This window comes from Mugil cephalus, chromosome 21 (genome assembly GCF_022458985.1).
Source record: "Mugil cephalus isolate CIBA_MC_2020 chromosome 21, CIBA_Mcephalus_1.1, whole genome shotgun sequence".
Lineage (NCBI taxonomy): Eukaryota > Metazoa > Chordata > Actinopteri > Mugiliformes > Mugilidae > Mugil > Mugil cephalus.
The window spans coordinates 16,629,260-16,644,247 of record NC_061790.1 but is presented as its reverse complement, the minus strand read 5'-3'; positions in this window follow the sequence as shown (position 1 = coordinate 16,644,247).

The following is a 14,988-nucleotide window of genomic DNA, read 5'->3' as shown; positions in this document are numbered from 1 at the left end:
CCCAGGGCAAGCCTGTTTTCTGATTGGGCGGCTAATGTGTGGACTATGGATCCTGTGTTTTTCCTCATCAGCGGCGGCTCTGATTTGACAAATTCTGTTTCCACTGCTGTCGACAGCCGCGCGAGGTCAAAGAGGCGATGGGAGGCAGCTGCACCGGCCAGCCGCTCGCACGACGCGGCCCTGTTAGTGCGCTTTCCCAGCGTGCTCCTTGTGTGCTTCTGGACGGACGTGTGCATGCATACAAACCAGTACTGTACACTATCTCACTAACTTATCCAATCAGAGAGCTGATTAATCAATGCTCACATCTCCTTCACCACTTGTCTGCTCCATAATTCATGGCTCTAACAGATGGGCTTGGATTGGCTCAAATTCTCTCCATCTCCTCATGGTAGAGTTACTGGCTCATTTTTCAGGTAGCTCAGGTACTGAGCATAAAACCAAACTGCATCAGGTGCTTTCTATTCTTTTCATCCAACCTGGTAGCGCGTTTCAAGGTAGGAGATGCCTAAATTGTAATTGTTGATGTATTTTCTAAACAGGAGCTGAGAGGAGGAATAATCAAGACAAAATTTGAGCAGACTGCACCCTGTCTCTCAAGGCTTCTACTCCAGGTTTATTTCTCTTTGCCAGTCCATTTTCTTATTGCACTGCAAGGATTCACACAAACCCTTCCCCAAAAAAGAAATGTCTTCAGGTCTCATGAGTGACAGGTCAAGTAAAACGGTCAAAATCAGTGGTGCGGGAGACAAGTTTGTCCTGACTTTAACACCCAAAATCAAAGCACCCTAAACTTCCCCTAATGCATCTCAGCAGCATCTTTTATCAGATCTTCCCTGCCATTCACTGTCTTTCAGTGCTCCACACAACTAGTTTAAAATGCAGACTATACCTTAAGGTTTCATGTCTGCAAGGCCAAGGCTAATAAAGACTATATAGAGCTGTTTTCACAGGCAGCGCACAACTGCCTGTGATGAGGAACCTGAACTTGAAGAAATTCAAAATTTGCAGTGCATAAAGAGTACAAACTTCTCAAAGCCAGTGTGTACACATTTGTTCTTTGCATTTGTTATTTGTAACCAAGCGTACTCTAGTAGGCCCAAGGTACACAGAAAACCAAGCTGGCGAAACCAAGCTGTAATTATATTCAGGTGAAATTATGTTTTTGCTGTTTGGGGCACATCGACGAAATAAATGGGTAGCATGCATAGACTGTATATAAATATAGACAGTTCCAGTTCCTTGCATTCGCCAACCTGAAGCTTTTTTCTCAGGGATATGGGTAGCACTATCTTGCGAGTTTGGAGCCAGAGTCTGCACATTCTGGTCCAAGAGCTGCATTATCAATGACCTGACCACACTTCCACCAGACTCACTTGTGTTTTCATTTAATTAATACTGTTCTCTGCAGTATTTCCGCACCAGTTACAAAGAAATGTTGGATTATACACTGTAGTTATTTATTTTCTTCCAACTCTTAAAGTCCTACTGAACTGTTTTACGGAGTGGTGGTTGGCATGGCAGATGGGGGGCTTTATGATGTCACATCCTGTTTATGTAGCATCAAATAACTAACTAAAACAGAACTTCAGAAAAATGAATGACACTTGACTTTGCATCAGTATTATATCAACTACCTACCTCAACTACCTGAAAAAATACATTTGACCTGTATTGTAGTGTTTTAGTTGGGCCCAAGCCCCATCCACTAACATGGAGGGGGTGGAGCTTATGACCTATACTGCAGCCAGACACCAGGGGGAGCTCTACATGCGTATTGTCACTATTGAGAGCAGTTCCATAGTTCATTTTTGTACAGTCTATGGTGGCATCACAGGAGATTTATAGAGTTATTCATACTTGACTAATGATCATAGCACATATCATATCATATCATAGCTGGATTTAGAGCATAAGCCCCTGTTCTGGATTTCTATAGATCACAGTTTTTATATACAGTCATTGTTTGAAGCCAGTGTGATTAGTCTTCAATTTGTAGCCACGTTAATAATATGTTACAGAAAACTCCCTTTGATGTCACATCTCCGCTGACATCTGATGAGACGTTTACTGCTCACAACCACTTATAAAATCTGTGATCGGAGACCACTGCTGTCAACTTGCTAGCCTGCAGATGTACTGCGAAACACTGCACAGAGCTTGAATCACTCGCTGTGATTCATAGCCGCTCCATGCTCAGTGTTGTGGTGCTCTGCAGTTGGATGTGCAATGTACAATAGTTTCCAGTGAAATCAATCAGCCAATTCTTTGTGCGATTATTTCGTTTGTAGCATCTGGCAATGTCAAGCGCCTTTGTACTGCACAGATTTCTGCAGAGGGGAATTTCAAGAACAATAAATAGTTTGCTCATATTACATAATTCATTTCTAGTACGTGAATTTACATGAGCAATAGTGACCCTGTTTCTTGACCTGCTAATATAAACTTTGTCTGACCATAACAATTCTAAGTGCTTAATGAAAAGTAGCTTGGTGAAACGATTTCTTTGTCAGAGACAATGCAAATTTTTATAGTTCAGACTGTGAGGAGTGAGTTGCTGTCACCAGCTGGCTCTTTCTCTTACACACACAGACACGCACACACACATACACACACTCATCATTTCTCATTTAGGCCTTTTGTCATGGATGGAGTAATGCTACGTTGGCCTGTGGCACTCCTGATGAGAGTGAAACTCTCTCCCGGCTGCTGGCGCCCAAACGGACCCAGAGAGGTAACGTGCAGTTCACATACACAGACACAAATGGACAAAAGCAAGCGCACAGCACTGTACACTCATCTGTTTCGTTTGTCCTGACAATCTTGTGACTTGTGGTGGAATGAATTTCTCATAAAAAAAAAATTAATTGGTGCAACATCTACTCACAAAGAGCAATGTGACTAGACTTGCGTCAGTCGACCATCACCCCAAGCAAACGCTGAAGGAATTGGACTCAGAGTCACTTCTGCTGCATGAATGGACTCTATACAAAGGCTTTATTAAATGGAATACATGCGGTATGGTGAATTGGTTTCTGGATGTCTGCCCCGCTCTGCCCATGCATTGGGCAAGCAAGTCAAATTAACAAAATTTATTTAGATTTGAAATGACAGAATGATTTTGCAAAAGCCAACTTCCCAAATTAATACATTGCATGCACACACACACACACACACACAGGCATGCGATGTACTCTCATGCTGAGGAAGCTGGCCAACAGTGAGACAGAGCACAGCTTGGTTTTGCCCATGGAAACAGTGGCATCATCCCATTGGTCCTAATATAAAAGTAGGGACAGCACGGCGATGTGGCCGAGGAACAGATGGAGGGCTGCAGACAAAATGGCGCAAACTTCCATAATGACCGGCAAAAAAAAGAAAAGAAAGAAAAACTAAGAAAAACTAAAAAAAAGTGTGCATCCAAAGGGGAACAGAGTGTGATAACAGCATGAAGCTCCAAACACCACACATGAGCTTATATGACACAGTGTGCCGTGTGCCTTTAATAATCAGAAGAATAAACAGCTAATAAAGGAGGAGCTGCTGTGTCCGGCTTCCTCTCTGTGGTCCGTTGCCGTCATCATTAGTGAGCACTTGATGGAGAACCTGGGACGTTTTCCTGCCAGGCTGAACTTGCCAGCCTTTTGGAGGTTGAAATATAGCTCTCGATGCCAACTAAATCAAACACAAGTCTTCTTTGCCAAATGTCTCACACACATATTTGTCACAGGTCTGATTGTTAGCGGAGAGTGGCCTGCCTGTGAGGACATGCGGGCACCGAAAATGTTATAGAATCCCACAGTCTGAGCCAGTGGAGGCATGTTGTAACCGTAAGTTCCTATTCCTGACAGCTTTTTTCTCCTTGATTTATGGCCTAAAGGTGAAACAGAGTTCCCCGGTCCACCTCAGAGTGAACAAACTAATGAACCAGATGCATTATTTATTATGAAAAAGCGGAGCCCAGAACAAAAGCTGAAGTTTTTGGTCAAAAACGCTTCCAAACATTCCAAATGCATTGAGAAGGAATGCCTTTTTTTTCTTGTTCTTCCTGCTCCCCTTGCTTTGCACGTCAACCTGAAGCCTGTGCCAAGTATAATATTAGTAGAATAAAAGGTTCTTGCAGTGTACTTGGTAATGTGAGTAGATGGAGATGGCAGTTCCTGCGCTCTAATTCAGAAATCAAAGTGATTGTTGCTTATCTTGATCAGCGGTGGGCTGGCACGCTAGCTGTGAGAGCCAGTGGAAAAGATTAGATCTTAATTGTCAGACATTACAGTGTGATGGCAAGCAGAGAGACAGGGAGAGACACTACTGTGCCTTGTAATAATCCTTCACGGTGTTTGACGCTGAGATCCAAGTTAAAATATAGAATACAAGCACAGAGGATTGTGTCATTCCTTCTCCAGTTACATTAATGAGAGCGGACTTCTTCTTGTAGCGTCACCGTACATCTGCCAGGATGTTCACCAAGATTTGATTTCAACATTTACTTTTGCTGTTAGGAGTGAGGACTCAGAGGGTGTTTTGGGGGAAAACTGAGCACCCATGACTGTTTGTTGTAAGCTCTCTTTTTATGTCATTTTTCTCTCTGTCTTCTGGCTTACACGTCTTCAATGGATTCCATATTTCTACACACTGTGAGCACTTCAGGGGTCCTGCCTAGTTTCAGTGTTGGAGATCCATACCTGCCACGCACCTGCAAAGCCCCACACGCAACATGACTATGTCGGTGTGTTCTACCAGAGCCGATGTGCTCACGGAAAAGAAAGTGTTTGCCTGTTTACTTTGGCGGGAGGCCTTTGGTCCGACCTCTCCAACAAAAATGTTATTTGGCACAGTGTGGATTCCAAGCAACAGGAGTTTTTTCGCCTTCTTATCTTGTTTAATACTTTTTGAGTCATGAAGTGAAAAGTATGCCATTGCAAGCCAAACACAAATAAAAGAAGCAATGTAGCAGAAAAATGTTGAGGTCTTTTGTGTTACATTATTAATACGTTAAGGACCATTTATAGGGTCCTGACATTTAACCTGAAAATTCTTGTTCTATAGTACAACACACACAAAAAACGTATTTACTTTAAAATAAAAAACAAGTTTCATAGTATTTTATGAAAAATATTTGGGTGATTGATTGCTTTGTCAAAGACAAGGCTCTCATTTCCCAACATTTCCCAAATTACATTATAAGAAGATTTGGGTAGTTAGAAATGAGACTGTGGGAAACTCGTTTTTTGCAGATTTACAGCAATAAAGTCAGAAGTACAGAAAGTAAAGGGATGGGGTGGGGGAAATGATTTTGGACAGAAGAGCAACTCTAAATTAAACAAAATATTTCATTTTTAACGGGGACCCATAGTGTAGTAAACACAGGAAATAAGTTAACGGTCGCTGCAGCCAGCGGGTTTCACCCCTTGCTTTTACAGTTTATCTTTGTTTTTCTTTCATGTGATAAGTCTGTCCTCTGGCCTGCAAGCTGTTGTTTTTACCAGAGATGTCATCAATCACGGAAGCATTTAGCACTCCCTTCACATTAATAACTGTACTTATTTATTTGAATACTTATTGGTTTGACAGCAGCAGGGAAAACATGTACAAATGTGTAGATTGTGTGTGTGTGTGGGAGGGTGTGTATGGAAGACTACATTTGCCTGAACAAGAGGGAAAATTATAGAAAAAAGTAAAGCATGATAAAAATAAAAATAAAACAGAATAAATGTGACATATTTATTAAAAGTCAGGAGAATTTTTATTAACACAAATGTTTATATATATTTTTTTCTTGGTGGAAACTCCCATATGACGAGATAATGTTGAACACATAGATAACTTATTATTTTTTAATATTAATATTATGAACTACTAAAACAATATTTTTAATACTTATATTTGGTTACATTCCATAAGGTAGACATATTTTGAATTTAATTGTAGGATTTTAATGCAATTAGACTTTTTAAATAAAGAATATTATTGTGATAAATAATTAAATTTAAAAAATCTATAAATAAATCTTTAAAGTTTTTATATCATGAAATTCTTATTTTATCAGGTCTGACTTTTTTCATGCAGGAATTGAACTTAGAGATAATATAAAAACGACATGAAAGATTATTCCGGTTTCCTTTGTTGTCATTGGCATTGCAATCCCCAACACTGACTTGCTGCACATTTTCAAAGTATGAGGTTTTGTGTACAAAGTTGATTTTCTGGCCTTTTGACTTGAATGATGCTGCTTTCATGTGTGACTTCAGACAGCATACTGTTTGTGATGGAATCAAAGTATAATAAGAGATGCTGTGAAGGACACACTCATTCAAAAACCCAAGGTCGCATGCAGCATGTGTGCTGGTGGGCCACTTTAAGAAGATTGATCTCGGCATAAATCAGGCAGAAACATGTCAGAATGCACTCAGACACTGTGAACCAGAACACCCGAACAAGCTCCTAACTAGTCACCTCTCTCTGCTAAAACACTTGAAACACAAAATTTCAAATATTTCTTCATTTATATTTACAATGGCACAGAGCCAGAACAGTGTTATTCATCATTCAAGCAAACAGGAAATACCTCCAGCCTACTGAAACTTTATCTCAGAATCTGCTCCTTCCTTTGACAAGGGAAATCCAAACTGAGATCAGTGGCTAAAGCATGTGGCTAAGGCCTTAAAATGCTGCAACGAGCAGTGGCGATTTTGGTTTGGAAATTCTGGTGGGGCCATGCAGGAAAATCTTATAATGCCATCCAGAAATATCATAATCAGCACTCCCACAACAACACAGAAGCATGTGAGAAAGGGGGCCGCAGCACCTGACAACAAATAAGTGAAGACAAATATGCACCTGACGGCAAATACCAATACACAGCAATCAATATACAAAGTCACGACACACATAATATACCACAGTCAAACAGACATTTCCCCACCACAGAAAGATGAACAGCTCCATGAGGTTGTGCCCCCAACACACACCCAAACATGTATGGCCAGTTATGCATTACACAAATTCCATTTTAATTGAAACAATAATAATTTAGCCTCAGTGAGTGCCTTTTTTTACAAGCTCCCGGTTGACCAAGTTTTCCATTTAAACCATTCTTGATTGAATGTGCCAAACATATTATCTCCAAACTTGAATCAAGTGGTAAAGTCCTAACTCTCACACTAGCCAGGTAGTCAACTTGATTCATCATGCAATGAATTAATAAAACATGAATTAGCTGTTACGTTACGTACATTAGTCAAGCTAGCAAGACATGTGCAGTGTCCGTCCTTGCTTCAAATCAGCCACTGAGAATCGCTCTGGGGCCCTGAACTTCAGACCCCACTGCCCAAGCTAAAGCGTGCGCTGTACATGCACATTCACACACAGCAGTTCACCAGTCCACAACACTGCAGACCAGGGTCATCTCAGCTGTGCCCCACTGAGCGGAAACAGAGGAGAAGGAGTATCAGGCAACTACTCACATACAACTACACTACAAACAGTGTCTACAGAGGAAATTGAAAACTGAAGACATTTCATTGGGGATAAAGTTGAATTTATTGTTAACTTATGAGCAACAACATAGTGCCCCATTGACCCCTAGTGCAAAGACACCACTTGCAAAGAGTGGCAGGAAACCACCCTCAGATGATTACAAGGCGATGGCATCGTGCAAGTTTTGTTTATGACAAAGCCCAATCCAACAGTAAGACAGAAGATAAGACGGAGATCTCTCCGACTGCTAGCCTGGCTAATCTGCATCGACAGCTGTGTGCTGACACCAGGAATTAGTCGTTGCTCATGCAAATAGAGTGCATATGCTAATACTGGAGCTAATTGGTGGAGGGATGGGGGAGGGGTGGGTGGAGGGTTGGGGGGCTTGTCAGTTGGAAGGTAGCTGGATGGAGACGTGTGCCTGTTCTGCTCCCAGCAGTCTGAAAGGCTTCCAGCAGCCCTCATTACACATGTGGAGTAGTCTGAGTGCTGAGATGACACCATTCACTTTTGACTTGTACAGATGGCAAATTTGTTGAGCCCTTACACCAACATTATGCAGCGAGGCAACAGCTCCCATTAGCGCTAAACCTATACAAGGTGCATTATGTGTGCCCCTTTGGCTTTTTTAAATAACAATCATCATCATGTAGGTATAAATTAGACGGTAAATTAGCTTCCTGGTCAACACAACTGATTTTTTATTGACATACTCAGTGCTCTTCAAAAAAGAAATACTTTTTGATAAATGAATGATGACATTAAAAATGTATATTATGTCCATGAGCAAGGTTGGCTCTCAGCTGAATGACTGAATTACTCCAACACCGAGAGGTGCCAGAGTCATCGAAGATTCATACAGAATACAGAATAAGAAACTTGGGGAAATCGACGAATGTCAGGTTTCTACAAAGAATTCAATAAAAAAAAAATTGTTCACCCTTCACATGATCTGACTTTATTGATGTAGAAACTAACAAGGCAAGACTAGCTGGCACAGCTTGATTGTTTGGAATGCATGCAACCAGAATGGAGAAGGTTATGAAGCACTGATACTGAGCTATGAAATGCAACTTAAAATGAATCAGGATGCTTGATGTTATGTCCAAAAATAATATCTTAGAATCTTAATTCATATCACACTCATATAATATCTTTAATGAATAAGGAAACACAGCAAACGTGTGAGTTAAATGGTTAACATTAATCTCAGTTCACGGTTGAATCTTTGATAAATTCAATGAGGTTTGGTTGTAGATCTAAACTCAAAATCATTTATTTTCAAATCAGTAGCTTGATTCTCTCTGTAGCCTACTGGTTTAACATTTACACCTCAACAGGCCAACAACAACAACACTGCTGCTTTGAAATAAATGTCACTCAGATCAACCTGCTCTGCCGCACATATTGACTGGTACTGGCAGTTGCATTTACTTTTATGGGCTGCGCAATACTAACATATTAACAATCTATATGAATGTGCTGCTGGTGTGACTGTAAACTTGGCTGCTAATGCTTGAGTTAGCAATTCGGGAGGCTTTGGTTTTCTCCACAGCTAAAAAATGGCATCAGTGTCAAAACCTGCAGTTCCTTGAATGGTTTCTTGAGTCAATATATATACATTTTACAGCAGAAATAAAATAAGGTTTACAACTTTAATGAATGCATACCTCATATCTACCAGTGATCACAGCAACAAACACATGGGTCACACTGGATCAAATGTTGCCTCGGCTAACAAGGTCCGTCTTACATTTCTCTTTTGCTAATTCAATACAATCTTTCTATCATGCATGCAGTTATCATCTCCTTATTGAACTAATTTCTTGGGTAAAAGCATGACAGTAAAAGGTACCATACCCCCCTGACCTGCTGCATTGCAGACCACCAGCTGCTTAGCCAGTGATCTGATCAAAGGACAAACCTTCTTGGCACTGTCTTACTTCCTGGGTTCACATTTCCAGTTAACCAAACTAGCTGTAATTTGGACGTCTGCCTGGGGATAAAGAGAACAGAGCGAGAGTCGAGGAGAAAAAAAAAATATCATCCTGGCTGGAGCTCAGTTTGCGTGTGAATACACAAATATACTGTATGTATGCTAGCATTCTTTTTTCTTTTTAAGAATGCACATGTATTCATGTGCATCAGCAAGTGAATAATAAAGCATCAGTAAGCCACTCCTCTACGAAGGTCTCCACCCAGACCACACAGATCTGCATCCTCAGGGGACCTGGCCCCTAGCCAACCTGACTGGCTGCTCTGGCCAGCCGCAGAGCAACTACGGGGGTCAGAGTTGAAGCCGGAGCCTTATTCCTGGCACCAAGGCGGTGTTGACTGGCAATGAGAAAACACCAATAGGACAGGCTCCAACAATGACCCCTCTGGGATTGTTGGGGTCAAAGACTACATCTAGTCTGGCTCCAGTGGACATCAATGATTGCAGCATGCCGCATGCTTGAAAAGAGATGAATCAATGCATCGAAAAAAAAACCTAGATGAAAGCCTGAACTTTCACTCCATTTTAACATAAATACCTCACATTGGCTCAGCTTTTCCATAAGTTATACTTTCAAATTTGACAGAAGAGAAAACCCAAGAGGATGTTTCAAAACCATTTCCACGGTATAACAGTGTCTGAACAAATGTTTGCACACACATTGGGAGTGTGACAAATCCCCCCACCCCACCCACAAAAAAAGAAAAGACAATTCACTTGTGTTAACTGGCCATAATTAACACACCTAAGCATACATTTTAAAACAAATATGGATCAGAAATGGGTAGCCTTTTTTCTTATGGCAACATGGTACACTGTTACTCTGTGAATGTCTGGTTACAGGACTATATACGGATATACGGAATTCTCCACTCTACTGCATTCACCGAGTTATCACAGATTGTAAGTATTTGAGGGTTAATATTTTTCTATATTCCTGCAGAATAAAATGTCGCCACTGGAAAGTTTGAGAGATACACAATTTTGGTTTAATACAAGAATGTTAATATTTTCAGATAACACAAGATTTAAAACTTATTAACTAAAATGAGGTTGCAGGTGTATTCCAATCTTTTAATTTGAAAGCCAGTCACACTGGTTGTTGCATTATTAACCTCTTGATCTATGAATCATCTATGAAGTTTCTGTACTATATATTTTTTTTCTTCTTTTAAATAAAAGAGCATTAGTGATAAATGATGTGCCTATACATGTAAAGTAATTTCTAAAACGGTCCTCTGTCACCTATCTCCTCTTCAGGTATTGCCCGAGCACTTGACACTGAAGCTGTGCCTTTATACCTTCATCAGGTTTTCCGGTATGTACGTGAAAACTGCACTCATGCTGTGTGCAAGAATAATATGACAATATGAAGCTTCAAACTGACACTTAAACCGTGTTGTTGCGTGACCCACAACAAATCAAGGTTGAACAGGCTCCAGTGATGTGATGGAGCCAAGGTCGTGTGATACCACTATTTTCCATTCGATCTGATACCAAGTAATATCAAGGCTCATATCCCGATACCGCTGTTGATACTTTTGGACCTTTACTTGTGTATATGAAAATAAAGACTTACGATGAACGTTTGTGAATCTAATTATGAAAAATAGATTTTTATACCTCTGTATATGTCATGCAAATCACGTTTAAAAAAATCTCTCTCAAGCAAAAATGAAACCAAGAACAGTCGCTCTGACATCGATATAATTCTTTTTGGACCAAGTCTTTAGGTCTTCAGGTTAGAACTGGACAGAACCTTGACAAAAAAGACATATTCTACGTTCTCCATCATTTCCCATTTATATGTTTTTGTAAAGAAACAACAACATGTTGACCTATCTATGTACAATATATATGCCTGTGACGGGCACTGTGTTATATTTTCACTAGCTGGATACTGTCTGCCTCTCTGAAGGGCTCCCATCATAGAGATCTGTCTCAGGTGTGGCGTAATTTTCCTGCAATCCATCTCTCTCGGGCTTATTACTTTTTTTTTTTTTTTTTTTTAGAATTGACAACAGTGATTACAGTGTCATAAAAGCATATTTCTGGTAAAAGTGGACTTCCATAGATGGAACGTCAAACTATCGTGTACGTTTGTTTTAGCAGGTCATTTTTAAACGGATGATTAAAAACAGCGTCAACCAGAGACACCATACCTGGCTGTGGTTGGCTGCGTTGCAATATTGTTGCTCACAGTATAATGTAGCATTAGTTGGTGCGGGACAAGTTAAAGACATTTGGATCACCGTGCTCTGTATGTGCTGTAAAGCCTGACCTCCGTATATGTGAGGTATGTCACTTCTGCCACTCGCTGTAACCAGGCTGTTAACACATTTCATTGGCAGGTCTTGATAAGCTGATAACAACCTCATGAATACTTGTAACATCAGCCTCTCATATGTTCCTGGATAACAGCTGTACATGTGCATCCACTTCTAGGGGGAAAATAAATAAGACTTCAAGAGAACAGGGAGAAGGGAAGGAAACCCAGAAGGGTTGTCAAGAATGGGATGCATAGCTCCACTCCACAGCATATCATGTCTGAGCAACTCAACTGGTTAACATGGCCGCTGAAAGGAAGTGGGCGGCACTTTGTGGCGCTCCCGTTCAGCCTGATGTTAGACAAGCCAGATTTCTTTCCTTCAAAAATTCTCAGTGAAATGTCTCAGAGAAATAACACCAGCATATTCAAAGGGAATGAATGCAATAAATAGCTACAATTTAAACTAGCAACAGGATTTCAAACTTAATTTTAGGGCTTCCATGACAATTTTGACAATGTAAATATGCCGGTTCTTTGCATTGTTTATTGAAAAAAAAGTCAGAAAAACTTCAATGAAGAAAAAGAGGTAGAACTTGGAAGATGTTTCTTCATTGAGGTTGGCTTCAGCCGTATCTCTCTCTGCATCTGAGTTCTGTTTTGTATCCCCGGCCTGACACCTCCTTTCCTCTGATAACTTTTGGCATCGTTCTCCCTTATTCATCATTTCCCACTATCTACGTCAGTCCCTGTGCTTTGCTTGCCTTGCTGAGTGTCTCGAACATGGCAACTTCTGCATTTCTGACGTACTGTGAAAACCCTCTTTAGAGCTATGAAACCAAACCACATAGATTTCCATTAACGGGCCTCTGGTCCTTGGTTCAAACATTCTGTCTGGCTGGAGTCTTTCTATGAGGGGGTTCCATGTTCTCCCTATGTTTCCTTTCACATAAATTAAAGCGCTGGTGTTTCTCTATAGAATGACAATGCTGCATTTTCAATTGCAACCAGCAAAATAAACAAAACTAAACAAACAATTTTCCTAATTACACAAAGTTAATCTGAACTTCTGTGGCAAATAGTATCATTAGGTAAATGTTTCAACTGGGTTGTTTACGTCATGTTAAAATGAGTTTAAGTTTATTAATGGAAGTTCTGTTTATTTATTGGTTGGTTAATGAAAAGATTAATTGTCTGCTAGTCAACAGATTAATTGAGAAAATAATCATTAGATTAATCGAATGAAACAATAATTGTTTGATGCGGCAGATGCCCAGGATCTATTTTTAATGACAGTGTGAATAGATGCCACATTAGAGCTAATCACATTCCCATATGCAGCGCGTGTTAAACTTCAATTTGTGATAGAGTTAAAGCTGCAATAACTTGAATTTTTCTAACAACAGAAATGAGCAGTTGTCAGCACTACATCTCCACCCTGCTGTCACTTTGCATTTCAACCAAACCATTTGGAGGGCATAACTTGCAGTCACAGTTTTAGGAAACACTTCTCACCAACGTCAAAGAGCTACCCACTGTTTGTTGCTTTTAAACATCTAGCCCCAAGCATTTGATGGAGTGGACCTGAGGTGTCCCTCCAACAGCAAAAAGGAATGACTGCTGCATTGATTGCAGGGTCCCTAGCACCTCTCTTTCTCTTTGTACATGGTAGAGGTTTTGCAGTACAGTTTGTACCAACCCTTCTTTTGTGATATCCAAACAAAGTTGGTGAGTAGTGTCTCGACAACTGCAAGATCTTTGGATATACACTTTGAAACAGTGTTTTATTCAAGCTTACTCCACGGCCTACAGTGTGAGTGTGTGGCAGTTTGTTCCTACATACTGATGTTATTGCCACATTCTGAATGTGAGCACAGATTTTATATTCATTATTTAGCTCAGGAGTCAACATTTTTCAGGCCAAGGACCTCCAAACTGATGGAGAGATTAAGTAGTGACCCCCTACCTACTATATCTGTTCTATATTAAACTTGGCCTAGTGCTGTTCAAACTATAGAAACATTATTATTATCATATCATTATCATTCAACATTAAGCTATTCAGATAATATACAGGTGACCTGCAACTGCCATAAACATAAACCTACCTGACATAAACATGCTGTTAGCTTCCTCTGGATCTCACATGGGGACTGAATGGGCTCTCGGCCAATTGCGGGGAAGCTGACAGAGTCAGTGTGTAATATGTGGCTTTGTGATGGGCTCAACAGCAATAAGGGTGGGGCCTACTGTGTACAGGAGGCTTAGATTGACAGGTGTGGCGCTCTGTGTGAAATGGTGCACTGTTGAGACAGCTGCCCTAACGCTAAATGAGTGAAGTGCAGACTGAAAGATAACGTCTTCTCCCTCCTTTTATTCCTTTACTGAAATATGTTATCTTCATGTTAATGTGTATTTAAAGAATTTTTAATTTGTGGGGGAAAATTAAGAAAAAAAATATAAAAAGTGTCTAATCAACCAAAGATTTTGCGAAAAGTCACTGAATAGCTTAGTACTGCTACATTACATTAGTGAGAAGCCTGGTATGTTTTGTGTCTTGCTGGCTTCATTATTCATCTCCTTTTGCTTGTATCTTGTCATATTTCTGTTGTATTGTGTCCAGTTTGGGTGTTTTGTGTTTGTATCTCTCTATGGTTGTTTCATATCTCATTATGGTCTTTTTGCATTTCATTTTAGTTGCTATGCATCTCATTACGGTTGCTTTGCATCTTTTTGTGTCTTATATTTTTATAATTTTGTGTCCCATTTTGGCTACTCTTGATTTCATTTAGGTTGTTTTGCATCTCTTTGCGATTACTTAGCATCTCAGACGTTCATTTCTCATCTCAATTTTTTTCTTTTGTATCTCATTGTGGTTGTTATGACTGAAGTCATATAGGATCTCATTATGGCTGTTTTGTGTCTAATTTGTAGGGGTTCTTTTGGATTTTGTTTCTCACATTTAATTCTGTCACTTTTTGTGTAGATGTTTTGTGCCCCATTTTAGTCATTTTGTGCATCATGTATATTGTTTTTAATTCCTATGTGGTAATTTTGCGTTAATTTTAGTTGTTGCTTGTGGTATTTGTCTTCCAACTCATTTGGTTCTGATTTTTCTTTGGCCTGCTTCCTATAGGCACTTTCAGGAATCCATTCGTGTAGAAGTCTGATTTTTAATTATGAGTCATGATATTTTTATTGAATGGGTCACATTATAAAGGAACTATGAAGATGTCGTATTCAATTG